General features: G+C 42.4%; 1 long non-coding RNA gene across 1 annotated transcript; it reads left to right on the forward strand.

Moving 5' to 3' along the window:
- Positions 1,401-9,647, forward strand: LOC110260245. The gene is made up of 2 exons (XR_002343177.1): positions 1,401-3,070; positions 8,160-9,647. It is a non-coding gene; the product is annotated as an uncharacterized LOC110260245 (long non-coding RNA).

Genomic DNA, 18,954 nt, shown 5'->3' on the forward strand with positions numbered 1-18,954 from the left:
CGGCGTAGGCTGGCAGCTACAGCTCTGATTGGACCCCTGGCCTGGGAACCTCCATATGCCGCAGGAGCGGCCCAAAGAAATAGCAAAAAGACAAAAAGAAAAAAAGAAAAAAAAAAAAAAGAAACAGTCTGCACAATATAAAACACCAAGAACGAGACTCTGCCTCAGTGACTCTGCCCTACAGCAATTTTCCCCAAGCAACTGAAGCTGGTTCTGTGGCACGTTACCTGGAAGAGAAGGCATATGAATATAAATGAATGAATGAATGTGCTCTGAGAGGCAAATACCTTCTAGACCTTCATCTGCTATAGGTATTTACACACAGACACGCACATGTACATGTGCACACACCCAGCTGCTTAAGATGTTTCTTCTAATCCCCATTTTTTAGTGAGAACTTGATCATTCCTTCAGAGATTATGCCTATCCTGGAGCACTCTAGCTCCAAATCTTTTCTTTTTTTTAAATAAGAAAAAATTAAATTATAGTGGATTTACAATGTTCTGTCAATTTCTGCTTTACAGCAAAGTGAACCAGTCATACCCACATATACATTCTTTTTCTCGTATTATCCATCATGTTCTATCACAAGTGATTGGATATAGTTCCCTGTGCTCATACAGCAGGACCTCATTGCTTATCCATTCTAAATGTAATAGTTTGCATCTACTAATCCCAAACTCCCAGGTCTTTTCTTAGCTGATGTTTTTTGTCCTTTGGGAGTTAGATTTTATGTTACCCCCTCCTGAGAGGCTGTCCCTGACTAGTCCAGGATATACCCTTCAGCCCATTCTCTCCACCCACCCTGTGATTTCCTTTCAGAAGGAAAAGAAGAACCAAATATAATTTATCTGGTTTTATCACAACTAAATATAATTGAAAATTCTCTCTTACTCATTTGCTCACTTATTTATTGTACATCTGCCTCCGTATGAAGATAAGCTCCATGGGAACAGAAAACTTATCTTGTTCACTCTCTCCCAGCTCCTAAAACAGTGTTTGGCAAGAGTAAACGTTCAATAAATAGTTGCTGAATGAAGAAATGAAAACCTGTCAGATTTCATTTAGCAGAGCAGCATTGATTTTGTTGCTACCTCAAGGCACATTCTTCTCAATCATTTTTCCATAATCCAATGTTCTGCCTCCACTTTGGATGACTCCTTCCTCAGTCTAGCTTCTCTCTGGCCCCATCATCTCTCTAAATCAGATTTCTTAAAGGTCAATCACGTCTCCTTCAGGGTCACACTCAGCGACCTTTCATCATCCTCAGTGTCTTTGACTTATCTCCATCTTTGGCAGGGAGGAACCTTCCTGAGATGCTTCTCATGGATGTGATCTCAGTAAACTGAGCCCTTGGTTTTTCTGTGTGTTTTTATTTTGCTTCTCAATTATGTGTTCTTCCTGTGTGTTCCTTAAGGTTCTGTCCTTACAGCTTCACTTTCCACTCTCTCTCCTCATTACATCAGAGATTATATTTACTGACCTGTCTTCATCATGGGTCCCAGTCTTGGGTGATACATGTGGGAGTCAGAACAGCAATTCACAAATGGCAGTTCTTTTGCCCTGGGCCCATGTAGGATTATTTTTGCACATTCTTCTGATCTCAGGGATGATCTTGTAACTTACTTTGTCAATGAAATATGAGGAGAAAAACAAGGCATGCGTCACTTCCAGGCAGCCATTTTATGAACTAGTGCTTGCTTGGCTATGCTCCCCTCACTCACTCTCCATGTTTACTGAGAATTTGCCAAGATGGAGCCTCCGTGAAACTGTATCCTCCCTGAGTAATTAGGATGAACAGAATCTCCCTGCTGAATTACAGCAGCTATAGAATTGTGAGTTATAAATAAGCACCACTATTTCAAGCCACTGGGATTTTTATTACTGCTTGTTATGGCAGCATAACCTGGTCTATCCTGACTGATACAGCACCTCAATCTGACTTTTTTCTCAAGATCAACCTCCACTTCTCCGGCTGCCTTCAAGAGTTCATTCTAGCTTTACTTACAGAAGGGTAAGCCCAGCCTATCTATACTTATATTCATCATTTTCTTCCCCAGCTCTGAAATGTACCTCTCCCCCTGACTCTTATGTTTTGGTTAATGGCACCAACATTCTTCTCAAAACCTAAATGATATACAATCAGTTACCACATTTTGTCCCTGCTTTATTTACACCCTGCTTTATTATTCCACAGGTGCTTCCTGGGTCAGTCCTAGACTATTACACTCTTGGGTCATTCTTAGACTACTACATTCCTGGGTCAGTTCCTGGGTCAGTCCTACACTGGTACACCTCTTGAGTCATCTCACTGCTTCCATTCTCTTCACTTTTTTTCTCTTCTGAGCCCTTGGGTACTTGCTCTTCTTGACTGTTTTCTGTCACAGTAACTTCTGCAGAAGTCTCCTCTCTCCTATAGTAAGCTTTTCTCCTTGAAGTCACCATATCCTGAACACCTTTGGCTTCCCCACAGAGCACAGTTCCTAAGTTTTGTTGTTTTTCCATAAGCATTAGTTGAGTGAAGAAGCACCAGGACATGGCCCTAATTCACAGAAAATTTGAGTGACTAAGCAAAGTGAATGCCTGTGGGAATTTCACAATTTGACAAAACAGAGAGCTCTATCAAGTCTAGGCAATAATTAGTGTTGTTGTTTTTTGGTCTCACATGTAATAAAAAATGGGCCATCAGTGGGTTATGCAACTTCATTTCATGTGAATTAAAGATGTACTGCTGGTGATAATAACCACCTAAACATTAGAAACATCTGTGGCTCACCATTGTTAGCTCTTTCCCAGTACAGTTTATTAAGGAAATACTGTCATATCCCAACTGCCTACTTAAGGCTGTTTATTTATAGCACAGTAAGTTCTGGAGGAGTAACTGGAAAGCCCCAAATCTCCCTACTGTCATTTTTTTTTCAAGAAAAAAAAATCGCTATTACTGAAATGGCTCCTTTATAACCTTCTCCTTGCTTTTGGATATCAGCTTCCTAGCATACACGTTCAACCTTGGGAATATGGACAACTGAGTGTTGTAATGAGGACCCACAGAGCCGATGACTCTCTTAAGGTGAGAAACATAAATACAGACAAATATAATATGAGAACTTGCTCTGAGAACTCTCCTATCAGTGATTTTTTTTCTTTCTATGGCCAAACCTGAGGAATATGGAAGTTCTCAGGCCAGGGGTCGGATCAGAGCAGCATCTGAGGCCTATGCCACAGCCACAGCAACACTGGATCCAAGCTGCATCTGCCACCTGCACCGTAGCTTGTAGCAACACCAGATCCTTAATCCCCTGAGCAAGGCCAGGGGTCAAACCTGCATCCTCAGAGAGACATCATCAGGTTCTTAACCTGCTGAGTCACAACGAGAACACCCCAAATTGGTGAGTCTTAAACTGTAGTTCCTAGACCAGCAGCAGTTACTAGCACCTGGACACTTGTTAGAAATGCAAATTTTTTTTTGGATGGCCAAACTTGTGGCATATGGAAGTTCCTAAGCCAGGGACTGGATTTGAGCCACAACTGCAGATCTTTTAATCCACTGCCCTAGGCTGGGGATCAAACCTGCACCTGTTATCAGCCAGAGTCACTGCAGTCAGAAGCTTATCCCACTGCTCTACAGTGGGCACTTCTGGAAATACAAATTCTTGAGTGCTTTCTCAGACCTACAAACTCAGAAATTCAAGCAATGGGGCCTAGACATTTGCATTTTAACAAGGTCTTCTTGGTGATTCTGATGGGCACTCAAGTTTAAGAACATCTGCTCTGTATCATCTGCTAAGATCTAAAGTCAAGAGAAGTGAGTACATTCCGTTACCCAGTGGGGTAAGAAGATATCTCTGGCCTTTAGTTTGCTCATCTGTTCTTAATATATTAGGCCTATTCTTGCACTAAAACAGTTTTTGTTCTATGTATGTGTGTGTATGTCTTTAATAAAAGTATCGGTATGGGGAGTTCCCATCATGTCTCAGTGGTAATGAACCCAACTAGTATCCTGCAGGATGCGGATTCAATCCCTGGCCTTGCTCAGTGGGTTAAGGATCTGGCATTGCCATGAGCTGTGCTGTAGGTCACAGACATGGCTCAGATCCCGCATTGTTGTGGCTGTGGCCTAGGCTGACAGCTGCAGCTCTGATTTGACCTTTGTCTCAGAATTTCCATATGACATGGATGTGGTCCTAAAAAGACAAAAAAAAAAACCCAAAAAACAAAAAACAAAAAAAAACTACTATCAGTTAACTTCCTCTCTTTAATCATGCTTCTCATGCTCCACAGTTTGGAGTTGTAGGGTAATTCTTTTTTTTTTTGTCTTTTTGTCTTTTTGCCGTTTCTTTGGGCCGCTCCTGCGGCATATGGAGGTTCCCAGGCTAGGGGTCGAATCGGAGCTGTAGCCACTGGCCTACACCAGAGCCACAGCAACGCGGGATCCGAGCTGCATCTGCAACCTACACCACAGGTCACGGCAACGCCAGATCGTTAACCCACTGAGCAAGGGCAGGGATCGAACCTGCAACCTCATGGTTCCTAGTTGGATTCGTTAACCACTGCGCCATGTCGGGAACTCCCGGGTAATTCTTTTAATGTTTTTCTTTTGAGATAAAGAGGATGATAGGTTTGACTTATCTTTGAGGTACCATGTTATGGGTCATTTTTGGCAAGAGTTAACTACTTAACAACTGATACAATGCAGACCTCACCCAATAAGAATGGGAAATCAACCTATTAGAACAGGGTGCCAACCAATCAGAATGGGCACTGAATGAACACACCTGGTACAGCCATACCAGTCATACCTGCTGAGCATCAGGCTGAAAAATGCCTGTGCAGATTTGTCACTTTTGATTGGATTTGGGGCAGAGAAAAAAGACTCGTATAAACAGAAACTATGGGGGTTTTTTTTTGGATCAACTGCATATCCTTAGAGCTCAGCACAGTGCCTGGCACGTGGGAGACACTCATTAAGTGTTTAACGGGAGGTATTTTTGAAAGCTGTATTTCTAAAGATTTAAATAATACCAATAAATATACTTAAAAGTCAAGTTCTAGATCAAATTAAATATCTTGTTGCTTTCTTCTAAATGGACTTTGAGTCTCCTTACCTATTTCTCTGGCCCTACCCCCTGCCTCACCAACATTCACGTGGACCATTTCAACAACTTTCTACTTCATCTTCCTGCCTCTAGAATCTGTCTAATACAACATCCATATTCTCTCCAGGGCAACTTTCTATTCTAGTGTTTGAGGATATGTTCATGAATAGGAAAAGTATAAAGATGCACATTCAGGTAATAAATGTAAATACAGGATAGTAGTTGCCTCTAGAGGTACTAAGAGGAATTAGAGAAAAGTTCAACCTGGTAATGTAATTCTTTTTTTTTTTTTTTTTTTTTTTTTGTCTTTTTGCCTTTTCTAGGGCCACTCCCGCGGCATATGGAGGTTCCCAGGCTAGGGGTCGAATTGGAGCTGTAGCTACCAGCCTATACCAGAGCCACGGCAACACGGGATCCGAGCCACATCTGCGGCCCACACCATAGCTCACAGCAACACTGGAGCCTTAACCCACTGAGCAAGGCCAGGGATCGAACCTGCAACCTCATGGTTCCTAGTCAGATTCTTTAACCACTGAGCCACAGCAGGAACTCCTGGTAATGTAATTCTTTACAGGCTTTAAATTCTTTTAAATTTAAAACTTAAAATAGCTTAAACATCTTTATAAAACATAAAAGAGTTGATGTTACTGTGTTACTATTAGTAGTGCTACCAACGAAATAAATAAATAAGCTTTTCAGCAATAGATTTCTGCTTCTAGCCATGAAAGTAAGTGCCAGACTTACCTTCTTTCCAAAAATAACTGTAAAACTGAAAAGATACATATGAAGCAATCGTTTTCAGGCGTGGCATGAACCAACACTCAGTGTAGGACTGTGAACTTGAGAGGGAGAAACTCAGGAAGTGGCCCGTGGGCATTCTGGCTTTCCATCTGGGGACACTTTCCTGGCTCAGCATAAGGAGGTGCAAACCTAGCAGAGCTGTCATCCTGCTGAGCTCAGGAGTCAAGGAGATCAGTGCTGGGCTGCTGAAGCAGCTGGAATTTTTGGACAGTGTACCTGAGAAAAGGGAGCTGTACAGAGAGGTGACCTTAGGAGTCAGCATGATAATTCACCTCAGTTCTTTGGCTGAGGACCAGACTATGTATGAAAAGGCCAGACTTTAGAGATCAAATATTTTGAGGAGATTAGCTGAATGATGATACTGGGAGATGTTGGAGTTTTAGACCTGCCAGAGTGAAGACAGCTCATCAAATACTTCACACATTCAGTTGCTGCTCCAGAAAGCCCATGCCTTAGGAATGAGGGCCATGCTCTCAGACTAAGCTCAAAACTAAAACAGACCTGCCCTTACATATAATGAAACAAACCTGACAGGACCCAATGGCTCCACCAATGACTTAACAGGGATTTAAATATAAAGAGAAGCACAATGTAATCAAATGCTGAAAACAAAAGATGAAGAGAGAATCTTAAAAGCAGTTGTATTTTAAAAACATGTCAAAAAAAAGGGAAAGAAGAGGATGAATAATGACCAGCTTCTCATCACAAATAATGTCACCCGAAAGTTCTGCAAGAGGAAAAAACAAAACAAAACACAGAATTCCCACAATGTAATCATGATGGCAGGAGCTTCAGCTACCATCTTTTAACCAGGAAGTAGCTTTGAAGGAAAAGTAAGCCTCTATATTTTAAAACAATTTTACTGGGGACTCTGTTATCTAGGACTGAATGCAGTCCCTAACACAGGAAATAACTTTGGTTGAGTGCTTCTGATATTCTCAGCTGTGTTGGATTTGGTCATTTCTTTTGTCATTTAAATCCTCAAAGCCCTTGGAAGTGGGCATTATGCGCCTCTGTTTACAGAGTAAAGTGAAACAGAAAAGTAAATAGTAAACAGAAAAACTCACCTCCTTCAGGCAACCTTCCTGAAGAAAACTAACCATCCTGTCCTCTATATGCACCTGTCTAGTATATATTTTATCTAGCAACTGACCCAGATTTTAAGCATAGAAGCATATACTTTGGACCTACCCAGAGAATCCCTTTGCAGCCTAGGGTGCTGTCTTATTCACCATGACATTGCTAGTGCTTGAACAGAATTTAATACATAGTTTTTAAAAGTAAAATTGTGGGTCAGCAGGTTAAGGAGCCAGGCTTGTCACTGCTGCGGCTTGGGTTACTACTGTGGTGTGGATTTGATCCCTGGCCTGGGAACTTTCACGTGCTGTGGGGACAACGGGAAAAAAAAAAAAAAGAAAAAGGAGACTACACTGTCTTGTAGTATATTCTTCAGAACTGTTATTATTAAGAAAACCGGTTGTGTAGTGAAGACAAGAGCAAGTGACTATCAGTGGAGAGTTTCACAGCTGGGAAACTCAAAACTGCAAAGTTCTTATACTCTGCAGTCTCCCACCAGGACTGCAGACACCTACCCTCAAGTTCCGTGGATCCTTGAGCCCTAGTCTATGTTTCTATCAGTATACATCATCATATTAACAGTGTGTAGGAGGAAAAACATAAACATCTCAATAGAAGGAAAAAGGGCATTTGACAAAGTTTACCACCCATTCAGGACCAAACACTCCCAGCAAATTAAGAATCAAAGGGAACTTCCTCAGTGTGATAAAGAGCATCTGCAGTCATGCTACAGCTAATGTAATACTTACCGGTTAAATACTGAACACTTCCCTCAAAGACTGCAAGTCTTGGGGCAGGACTTCCAGGAAAGCTTTCAAGATACAGGTTTCCCTTGCTATCACAAAGTAGAGCATTCCTGTGAATGTACTTTTCCCCATACTTTCCAATATTTCTCCAGCAAGAGCTTGAAATTTTCTCAGAGAAGCTTCTGATTGCCTCACAGACGGTCTCCTGCTACCATGCTGTTCATCTCTCCCAGGTAGGGCCAGGTCATCAGTGGTTCAGGGTCTGGGTATCCCAGCATATCATCAGGACCCTAATGAGTCTGCAAGGGCCCTGCTGTCCTTGGATGGGCACCCAAGAAGTCTGCTGTGCCCAGCAGCCTACTAGCCAGACCTATGATAGAGGGGAGCTCAGACTCTGGAGGTGAGACCTAGAAAAATGACTGATCTATTTCTTGCTTAGGATACATCCAGAGAAGCTGCGTGACCGGAAAGTGAGGATCTGCCTTCAAGGATTCTGAGGCCGCCCTCCTCCCATCTAGAGCTGACTTCCAGGAGCTGGGACTTCCCCTGCCATTGCTGATGCTCCAGGACACCAGAGCCAGCCCATCTGGAGCGAACCCTCCCAGGGTAATTAAAGTCCTAGCTTTTGGATGACTGCCCAGCTCTGTCTGCCCAGCTGCTCCCTTCTGGCAAGGCCCTGAGCTGTCTTTACTGCTGGAGATTTCTCGCTGGGGTCTTTCTTGCATGCAGCCCAGAGAGTGGGCAGCTGAATCCATGTGGGTTCCTTTATCTCCAGGGGAGACTGGACAAGGTCTGCTCTGAGGGAGCTCAGCAGAACCACCTCCAAATCCAGCAGCCAGTGTCCCCATTTGGCCCTGAATTCGAGAGGGAACAATTTGTTTCCTTAGAGGCGCTTGTACTTTTGATGAGAAAGACCAAAAAGGATTGAAACACTTTTTGAGACCTTCTAATTAATTGCTTATGCTCATAATGGTTGGCATTTGTGAGCACTTATTTTATACCTTCATGGCTCTGTGGGTTCTACAGACATTATCTCATTTAACCCCTATGACAACCCAATGCACTGGGTAATTTTACTAGCTCTATTTTGCAGCTGTGGGTGGTGAGATTCAGAATATAAATGATATTGTCAAGGCTGAACAGCGAGTTAGAGCAAAGCCAGGAACCAGCCAGTAGAGTATAATTCTAAAACAAACAAACAAAAACCCAAACTGGTTGGTTAAGTAGAAGTTAGTCATTTACACTCTTGGGAGTAAGTCATCATTTCATTTTATATTTATGACAGTGAGCAAAGAAGATATTGGTCATTATCAGACATGGATCCTAGAGCTTTAACTGATGTGTTGAAAAAGAGGAGGATATAAAGATGATTCTCTGGCAAGAGTGGTGATGGCTAAAGAGGCATGCAAAACCCCAGGGAAAACAAATCACTCTAATGTTTGTTTTTGTCTCACAAGGAAAAAAGCAGAAAGAAAGGCAGACAAAAATGAAAAATATATAAATGAAAACCATCTAGTTACAGAGAGGCTGCACTGATGAGATAAAGAGGTCCACGTATCTCCACTGATGAGATAAGGCTCTGGTGAGAAAAAGAGGAGGTTGGGGCCCTTAAGTGAGGACAGATAGCATGGGGGCAGGAACCTGTAGGGAGAGTGGCAGAGGGCTGAAGATTAGAATACAGGGAGGCTAGGAAAATGCTGCAGATAATAAAAATGGCTCTTTTAGGTTTTGGGGGGCCAAGGAGTTGTCAAAGGAAGAGGCAGACCCACTGCTTAGAGGTAATGGTGGAAAAAAATGCTAAAGCATCTTCTGTACCTCTCTTGTTCCTCTTGTTCTCAACTGGGAGAAGAGTCTTTAACTGGAAGTGGCAGAACAAAACAAAACCAAAAAACAAAAACAAACAACCCCCCCCCCAAACCTCAACAACAACAAGAACAAAGAACAGGAGCCAATGCCTGGGATATGGAAAATAACAGCCATTAGTGAGGACCCACTTTATGCCAAGCCCATATCTGTGTTCCAGTCAAATCCAAATAATAACTCAGAGAAGTAGGTATTATTATAACCAGCAACTCCTCTCTCCCTCCCCATCTCACCCTCCCCCCACCCTCAGGCTTTGTTAGCATCTTGCTGTAGGAAGAAACTATAATAAAGGTAGTAAATCTGTATTTCAGCAAGTCATTTGAGAAAGGCCTTATGGAATCCCTGAGGATAAAGAAGGAAAATGTCTGGTGGATGATGGTAAGGTGAAGTGGTTTCAAAATTGATTGAACAATCCAATTTGTTCTCAGAGGACCCAAGTTTGCATCTGGATATACTACTTATCAGACGGGAGACTTTGCTCACAGTATTTAAATTCTCTGAACCACAGTTTTCTTATCTGCAAAACAATCTGATCTGTGTTATTAACACTTTTTCTCAAGAATTAGGTTAGATTATGTGCATTAAAAACACCTTATAGGAGTTCCCGTCGTGGCGCAGTGGTTAACGAATCTGACTAGGAACCATGAGGTTTCAGGTTCGATCCCTGGCCTTGCTCAGTGGGTTGACGATCCGGCGTTGCTGTGAGCTGCGGTGTAGGTCGCAGATGCGGCTCGGATCCTGCCTTGCTGTGGCCCTGGCGTAGGCTGGCAGCTACAGCTCTGATTAGACCCCTAGCCCGGAAACCTCCATATGCCGTGAGAGCGGCCCAAGAAATAGCAAAAAGAAAAAGAAAAACAAAAACAAAAACACCTTATAAACTATAATGTATTCCATGACAGTGACAATTGATATCCAGCAATAGTGGGGTTCCCACTGTGGCTCAGCAGGTTAGGAATCCGACATAATGTCCGTGAGGAGGTGGGTTTGATCCCTGGCCTTGCTCAGTGGGTTAAGAGTCTGGCATTGTCACAAGCTGCCGCATAGGTTGCTGCATAGGTTCAGACTTGGTGTTGCCACAGCTGTGGCATAGGCCAGTAGCTGCAGCTCCAATTTGGCCCCCGGCCTGGGAATTTCTATATGCTGCAGGTGTGGATGTAAAAAAAAAAAAAAGAAAAGAACTTTTACATTTGTGCTTGGGTGGAAACACAAATTCCACAAGGATAGATTGACAAAGCTGTTCACTGAAGGAGAGTCTGGGAGATTTGATCAACCTCCAGCCCAGTCTGAAAGAGCTATGTGAGGAGGCTACAGAAAAAAGCAACAGAGTTATAGGTTGTGTTTATAAAAGTAGAGGCCATGGCATACTACTCTTCTTGGGCCAGTACCCATTTGGGGTCCTCTGTTTAACTCTGAGATGGTATGGAAAGGACAAGCAAGATGACCAGGTTTCTCATAAATGATAAATGGTTGAAGGGATCAGACATGCCTGGGAGAGAGAAAAGTACATAGTGATATGATAATTACAATCTCCATCAGCATAGCCATGGTTAATACTTGCATATGTTATCTCATTTAATCCTCTCAAAAATCTTCAGAAGGAGGTCCCATTGTTACCCCTGCTTCACCATTTCATAGATGATAAGACAGACTTCGGCAAGGTGGCTCACTCCAAGTTGTACAGCTAGTAAATGAAAGAGCATGTATTTGAGCTCAAGCATTCCTATTTACAACAGGTACTTTTAGCCAACTTGCTATGCTGATTTCCAAGAGCTGGGTAAAGTACAGCAGCTAACTTAAAATATTTGTAGGACTATCAGGTGGAACAGGGATCAGCCCTTTGTTATATGGATCTAGAAGGTAGGGCTAATGTAATAAAGAAGAACCTTTGTGTTTTATTACAAGTTCATTGCTAAAGGGATCTTGCCTTTAAGCCTAAATTATACAAATTGGCCCATCTCTGTGAGGCCTGCCTCGCAGGTAATGAGCATGAAGCTAAACAACCTTTGCTGAGCCCACAGGAATCATCCTCACCAGGCCCACCTGTGAATGACTGCGGGCCGGAAGATAGGAACACATCCCCTGCCCTCTGCAGGCTGACCGGAACCAGGAAGTGGAACCAGGAAGTGTTTGACTTTACGTCCCACCCCCACTCCCCTTTTCGTGTAAAAGACGCTTGCGTTCTAACTCCGGCACGACGGTTCTTTGGGCCGTGTTTCTGCCATAGTCTTGCCCTGCCGGCTTTCTGGGAAAAAAGTCTCTTGCTTTATTGGCCCGTCGTGTGGTGAGCAGTGTGAACTTGGACTCGGTAACACTGAGCCCAGGAAGTGTAAAGTTCCAGAAGGGAGATTTAGGCAAGGTGTTAGGAGACTGTGGAATGGACTGCATCGCTGAGTTTTCTCTCTCCAGCCACTTTCCAAGCAGAGGTTGGATGGCCAGCCCAGGTGGGAAATTTTCAGATAAGGCCCTAGCGGCTGCTGAATCACTTGTCCTGAGGATTTTCCCTTCAAAATTACCCCCAAGCAGCTCTGGCTACCCCAGCACTTGGCACTTGGGACAAAAAATTGACATTTGAGAGCTCCCAGGCTACATGTAGAAGGTAAGTCACTCTGAGGTGTACAGCTGGGAATTTTATTTCCTCTTCATTTGGGCCTTTTTCTCTGGAATCAGCCAATTTGTTTTGTATTTGAGTGGGGGACCCTGTTGGAGAGAGGAAAGGGTTGTTAGACTCTTAGCCGATTTGTGAACCAGTTTGTTTCTCTCGATGCTGGCATTTGTGCGTGAAGTTTGTGTTTTGTTTTTCTTGAATTTCTGTCTTTAAAAATGCGGAATGTTTCAACTATCCCTGAAGTCCTCTGAGGCACATTTTGGGCATGTGATCTGATTACAACTATGAAGCCATGGGTGAGAGGAAAATGGTGTTTTATTGAAAGCATGTGTGACCACAATACTTGCTGGCATCACCACAAGGGGTTTAGGCAGAGTTATCCCTGGAGCCTGTGCACCCTGTGTTGCTACCCTTGCTGTGTTAATCATGTTGTTTGTGGTTTTTTGAATCGCTGGTATGTGTAAAACCCCAAGACCAAACTTGAGGGTTTATTTAGAATTTTCTGTTCATCCTTTGGGTTCTTCATTTCATTTTGTTTGGTACTGTTTCTTCACTTACAGCCAAATCAGTTTCATGATATTTAAAACTTTTACTGATGTCCAGGGAGGAAAGGAACAGAAAACAAACAAACCCAAATTCCCAATTGACCAACCTGTCTTTTCAAGTTCAAGAGTGAGACATTCCCGGGAAGAAGAGAAAGATTCCACTTGGCTCCTAAAGTCACCCAAAACTACAAATAGAAACAGAAATGCCTTTTCGGAGTTCCCGTCGTGGCGCAGTGGTTAACGAATCCTACTAGGAACAATGAGGTTGCGGGTTCGATCCCTGCCCTTGCTCAGTGGGTTAACGATCCGGCGTTGCCGTGAGCTGTGGTGTAGGTTGCAGACGCGGCTCGGATCCCGCGTTGCTGTGGCTCTGGCGTAGGCCGGTGGCTACAGCTGCGATTCGACCCCTAGCCTGGAACCTCCATATGCCGCGGGAGCGGCCCAAGAAATAGCAACAACAACAACAACAACAAAAAAAAAAAAAAAAAAGAAATGCCGTTCCCATAAATAGAAATGCCTTTCCCATAAATATTGGTAAAAAGGGGATAGCTGTTTGCACAGGCGACTTTGATTTGTCCCATTGGCCAGAATCCCAATTTGAATCCAACTTCTTCTGTAACTTATAGGTTTTATGTTGTTGTGTGTGATTCATGGCTGAAACTTTGGGATGGGAACTGTGAGGTCCCTGTGTTTGTGTTATAGATGTGTGGCATTGCCAAAACTAATTTGTAAAAGAAGTCTGTTTAATTGGCTTAAAGGAAATTAAGTACTTATGTAAATACTCAAATATAAAGGAAACTGGCCAGAGTGAGTTTTGGGTTCATGTGATATAGGAAATAGTCAGTGTTGAGTTAATATCTGGTATTAGGAGTTCCTGTCCTGGCGCAGTGGAAATGAATCCGACTAGGAACCATGAGGTTGCGGGTTCACTCCCTGGCCTCACTCAGTGGGTTAAGGATCCAGTGTTGCTGTGAGCTGTGATGTAGGTTGCAGACGCAGCTCAGATCCGGCATTGCTGTGACTGCAGTGTAGGCCGGCAGCTCAGCTGTGGCTCAGATTAGACCCCTAGCCTGGGAACCTCCAAATGCCTCAAGTACGGCACTGAAAAAAGCAAAAACAAAAAAAAAAAAAAACAAAAAAAATCTGGTATTAAAGTTAGCTTATGCTTGTTGATTTGATTAGTACAGACATGTCTCTGCAGTCACCAGTGTTGTGACCAATTGTATCGATATTAAGTGCAATTCTTTTATTGTACTTATATTTTAGGTTTACTAAAAATCAAATAACACTTTTTCCTGTTTAAAACTTTGTCAGCAAGAATAAAGAAATTACAAAGCTTTTTAAGTAAGTAGAGGTAAATGAGGCAAGAGTTTTAGGTAAATTCTGCAGAACTGGGAATGTCTGTCTGAAGTTGTTTTTTCCAGATTTTCATAACTTGAAACTAAACTAGTTTAAATGAAGATAATTTGTTGAATATCTGGGTTATTTAAAATAGCATAAAATATTAGAATATTAATTTCTTTCTTTTTTTTTTTTTTGTATTTTTGCCATTTCTTGGGTCGCTCCCTCTGCATGTGGAGGTTCCAAGGCTAGGGGTCTAATTGGAGCTGTAGCCTCCGGCCTACGCCAGAGCCACAGCAACTCGGGATCTGAGCCACGTCTGCGACCTACACCACAGCTCACGGCAACGCCGGACCCTCAACCCACTGAGCAAGGCCAGGGACCGAACCCGCCACCTCATGGTTCCTAGTTGGATTCGTTAACCACTAGAGCCACTACGGGACCTCCTAGAATAGTAGTTTCTGGAAAGGTCTAAATTTACCTACATTTGCCTTCTTAGTAGAGGAAGACTAAAGCATAAGTTGTTCATCTAGACATGCTGGTGTGACTGTTGACAATTACTTCCTTCCTGGTTTTCGCTAGAGATTAAGTATTAAGGTTAAGAATTACAGGGGAAACATTTCAGCATGCAAAGGTACGGGATGTGTGTTTTCAGCAGGGAGGGTATGAAGAATCAGTACATTTTGTTAAAAGGAAAAGGGTGGTTCCGTCCTAGAGCTGGCTGTTTGTGAATGAAAGGGAAAAAATGAGGGACAGATTAACATGGATGCTTAAAACTGTGGAAGGTTTGTGGAGGAGGAGCACTGAAAGTTTTGTGCATGGCCAAGGTTGGTTAAAATTGAACCTAAGAAAATGAACGTTTTATTTGGTGAAATGTCTATTTAGGTCTTCTGCCCATTTTTCATTTTTTTTTTTTTTTTTAAGCACCCACCTGAGGCATATGGAGGTTCCCAGGCTAGGGATCAAATTGGAGCTGCAGCTGCTACCCTACACCACAGCCACAGCAATGCTGGATCTAAGCCACATCTATAACCTGCACCACAGATCTTAGCAACGCTGGGTCGTTAACCCATTGAGGGAGGCCAGGGATCCTCATGGATCTCATGGATACTAGTCAAGTTCGTTAACCACTGAGCCATGATGGGAACTCCCAGTTGTTTGTTTTTTGTTGTTGTGTTATATGAGTTGTTTTTATATTTTGTATAAATAGACATTTCACCAAAGAAGACATACAGATGGGCAGCAGACACATGAGAAAATGCTCATTATCACTAATTATTACAGAGATGCAAATCACAACTACAATGAGGTACATACCTCAATCCAGTTAGAGTGGCCATCATTGACAGGTCAACAGATAACAAATGCTGGAGAGGATGTGGCGATAAGGGAACCCTTCTACACTATTGGTGAGAATGTAAATTGGTACAACCACTATGGAAAAAAAGGTATGGAAATGCCTTAGAAAACTACCATATGGCCCAGCAATCCCCCTCTTGGGCATATACATGGACAAAACTTTCATTGAAAAAGACACATGTACCCGTATGTTCATTGCAGCACTATTCACAATAGCCAGGACATGGAAACAACCTAAATGCCTAATCCAGTGGATGAATGGATTAGAAAGATGTGGTACATATGTACAATGATATGTTGTACTACGACTCCGCCCAAAAAAGGACAGAATAATGCCATTTGCAGCAACATGGATGGAACTAGAGACTCTCATTCTGAGTGAAGTGAGTCAGAAAGAGAAAGACACCATATATCTCTTACACTGGAGTCTAAAATATGGCACAAATGATCTATCTACAAAACAGACCTGTGTTTGCCGGGGGGAGCGGGGGGAGAGAGTGGGATGGATTGGGAGTCTGGGCTTAGTAGATGAAAACTCTTGTGTTTGGAGTAGACAGGCAATGAGATCCTGCTGTATAGCACAGGGAACTATATATCTAATCACTTGTGATGGAACATGATAGAGAATATGAGAAAAAGAATGTATATATATGTTTGACTGGCTCACTTTGCTGTATAGCAGAAATTGATAAAACATTGTGAATCATAAGAAAAATTTTAAAAAGATAAATGTATTTGTTACACACACATGCAAAAGAAAATGAACATTAAAGGTAAAGCAGCACACAACCTGAATCCATTTCTCTAAGAGGACAAAGTCTTCTTAGAATATTGAAGTCTGCTTTTGGTAATTGTGAGTTTCTTTGTTGAAGTGATCTGTACTTGCCATTGAGATCTTTTATTATCATTGGTTAAAACTTTTAATACTGTTACAAACTTTCCACAAATCAAATCCTAAATAAAGTTTGCTAGACCTCCGTCTAACTTAGATGTTTTCCAAAGGATCCCTGGAATACTTCAAATTATTTGTTTTTTCTCCATCTCCATGAGAGGAATACTAAACTAATTAGGCTGATTTTGTATGTTAAGTTGTGTGGGAAGCATTGTCAAATAGGTGGTGATAAAACTTCTTAGATTGTATCATGTGGATAAAGATTAGAAATTCTAGAAATTCTATGGAAGTCCTAAAATTCCAGTATATCCTGGTAAATGTTATCAGTCATAATTTTAGTGATTATCTTGGATTGCTGTATGTCACAGCAATTACAAATTTTCTGTTCAATTGCGTTGTAATCTCAGTTGGTTGATGCCAAAGGAAAAAGGCATCCTCTTAATGGTTAGGATGATCAATTGCTATTTATGATTTTACAGTGGTTTTTGAATGACTCTATAGCTATTTTGTGAAGAAGCGGGGAAGAATGATGAAATCTTTTCTGTGCAAGCACTTGTGCTATTACATCAGGGAAAATAAGAAAAGGAAGAGAACTGGAGTGAGGATACACTGCTTCAAGCCTTCACTCCTCCAGCTGAGCTAGCTGTCCCAGCTGCTCTGGTCAACGTGGACACCCCTTCCACCACCTTCCATTCTTTTCCGACCCAGTTCCTGACACTGGGGCTCAGGACTTCCCCTCCTTCTAGGGATAAATTAGAAAATCCTGTGTTAGCGTTGGGGCCACAGAGAGCTGGTCTGGTATCACCATCCAAGATCCAGTAGGGCACTCAATTTGGATCAAGAGCCATTCCCAGGGCAGGGAAATTTTCATTGCTGTTATCTCATATAGGAGGCGAAGTACGAATGACCAACCAGCTGGGTTTCTCAAACTTCTTTAATTGAAAAGATGGAAACCCTTCTTTTATAGGGAGAATCTTCTACACCTGAAGCCCACTTGGCAGTACCTGCAACCGAACCAAATTGTGGCCCCAAGGAGGAAAGGATGACCTGATTAAAGCACTAGTTATTAGTGCATGTTGGCAAGGTTTTGAAAAGGGGAACCAATGCAAAAAAAGAATTTGAACAAAAGTGAAGAAATTCTGCAAAACAAAAGAAGACTCTCTGAATTTTTGGAAAGGATCTATCAGGCCTGCAGTTGTCATACTACTGTAGATCTCAAGAGCCCTGAAAATATTAGAAAGGTAAATTTAACCTTTTTTGGGGGGAACAAAGTGCCTCAAATATCAGAAGAAAGTTGCAGGTAGTAGATAGTGCACTTGGATTGAAACATTAGTTGGTTGATGTTGCTTTTAAAGTGTTCAACACAGGGAGTTCCCGTCGTGGCTCAGTGGTTAACGAATCCGACTAGGAACCATGAGGTTGAGGGTTCGGTCCCTGGCTTTGCTCAGTGGGTTGAGGATCCGGCGTTGCCATGAGCTGTGGTGTAGGTCGCAGGCGCGGCTGGGATCCTGCGTTGCTGTGGCTGTGGTGTAGGCCAGCGGCTACAGCTCTGATTTGACTGCTAGCCTGGGAAACTCCATATGTTGCAGGAGCAGCCCAAGAAATGGCAAAAAGACAGAGAATAATAATAATAGTAAAGTGTTCAACACAGAACAACAGAAAAGAGACAATGCACAACAAAACACCATTTTTTTTTACAGTGGCATTGGATTCCTGGAGGGCAGATAACCTGAAGAGAGGCAAGCCACCATGGGGGAAGGAACGATAAGCCTACCATAAGGAGGAGGAACATTGCCCTAGGCTAAACATAAGGAAAGACAAGAGCCTCTTGGTAGAAAGAGAGCAACACTTGAAAGAAGAGGCCCAGGGGCTCCCTTGGACTTAAGGCACCTAATTCATCACAGGAGCCTGGGGTAAAATTGACTGTGGGGAGTGAGCTGCAAATTTATTGGGCTAAATGAGAAGATTGGTCCTTGTATTGGGAAAAAGCTGGAAGATAGTCCCAGATTCTTGAAATGTGGTGATGCTGTCATCGTTGTTATGGTTCCTGGCAAGCCCATTTGTGCTGAGAGCTTCTTTGACCATTTTGACTTCTCTGGGCCATTTTGCTGTTGGTGACAGGAGACAGATTGTTGGTGTGGGTGTCATCAAAGCAGTGGATGAGAAGACAGTTGGAGCTGGCAAGGTCACCAGGTCTACCCAGAAGGCTGAGGAGGCTAAATGAATATCACACTTGCCACTGCAGTCTTAAACAGTGGTGGAAGAATGGTCTCAGAACTGTTGATCTCAACCGGCCATTAAGTTTAGTAGCAAAAGACTGGTTAATGATAACAATGCATCGTAAAACCTTCAGAAGGAAAGGAGAATGTTTTGTGGACTGTTTGTTTTGTGTGTGGCATTTTAAGTTATTAGTTTTAAAAAATTTTATATTGGAGTATATAGACAGTTGAGTATAGTAAAGTGACTCAATTATACATTTATGTATATCTATTTTTTCAAATTTTTTTCCCATACACGTTAGTACAGGATATTGAGTAGAATTCCCTGTGCTATATACTAGGTCCTTGTTAGTGATTTTATGTAGTGTGTATATGTCAATCCTACACTCCTAGTCTATCCCTCTCCCCAC

This window comes from Sus scrofa, chromosome 4 (genome assembly GCF_000003025.6).
Source record: "Sus scrofa isolate TJ Tabasco breed Duroc chromosome 4, Sscrofa11.1, whole genome shotgun sequence".
Classification (NCBI taxonomy): Eukaryota; Metazoa; Chordata; class Mammalia; order Artiodactyla; family Suidae; genus Sus; species Sus scrofa.